This window comes from Trypanosoma theileri (genome assembly GCF_002087225.1).
Source record: "Trypanosoma theileri isolate Edinburgh chromosome Unknown TM35_Tth_50_V1, whole genome shotgun sequence".
NCBI lineage: Eukaryota > Euglenozoa > Kinetoplastea > Trypanosomatida > Trypanosomatidae > Trypanosoma > Trypanosoma theileri.
The window spans coordinates 19,601-20,512 of NW_021639892.1; positions in this window are offsets into that span (position 1 = coordinate 19,601).

Here is a 912-nt window from a genome sequence, read left to right on the forward strand (position 1 = left end):
CATTAGAACGACGTTGATTAGCACAATATTGAGGAATATTAAGAGGAGCATTAAGAGTATTTCTAGCATTTTCTTCAGCAGGAGGAGGACAATCATCACCACCAGAGTTAGAAGATGAAGAAGAATGTACATGCCCTCCAGCCTCATCAGCCGCCACGCAAACAGAGGCAACACTCATCATTAGAGCCAGACAATACAATACACGTCGCACCTGCATCTTGACAAAGAAATATTCTTTTAGTTCTTTGTGGATAGTTAACCTGGACGAAAGAAAAAAAGAATCGTATAGAAGAAAAAACAAAGAAATAGAGAAACACAAACAGAGGAAGAAAAATAATAGAAAAACAAACAGAAGTCATAAGAAAAACACAAACAAATCAACATAAACAATAAAGAAAACCTTTATAGTGGTAACTTGGACAATTAAAAACAAAACAAAAAAAAAGGAAATTAAGAGCAAGACCAACTTATCCAGTAAATACACAAACCACCGTGAACACCAGTCATGCTTGAGGTCCTATGCAATTATGAATATAAATGCTTCATTTATTAGTTTTATTAATTCCCAGAGCAAATCAACATCAGTGGAGCAGGGAACAAAAAAAACAACCACCCCAGCAAACAATAAACAAAGAAACAGATATTAACCATTAGCCCAATTTACACAGTAAACACAGAAATATACACCAACTATGGGTGTAAGTCTATATATGTGTATATACGCAAGTATAAATATAAATTCATCTGTTATTATTATTTCCTCCTTCCCTCTACAAAAAGCAGTTCATCATCATTATTACAGTGCAAGCCCAGGCACACACATAGAGAGAGTCTACACGAACACACACAATACCCCATGTCTCTATATATTAAATTGTTGTACATAACATGTGCACTTAGAATAAAAGTATG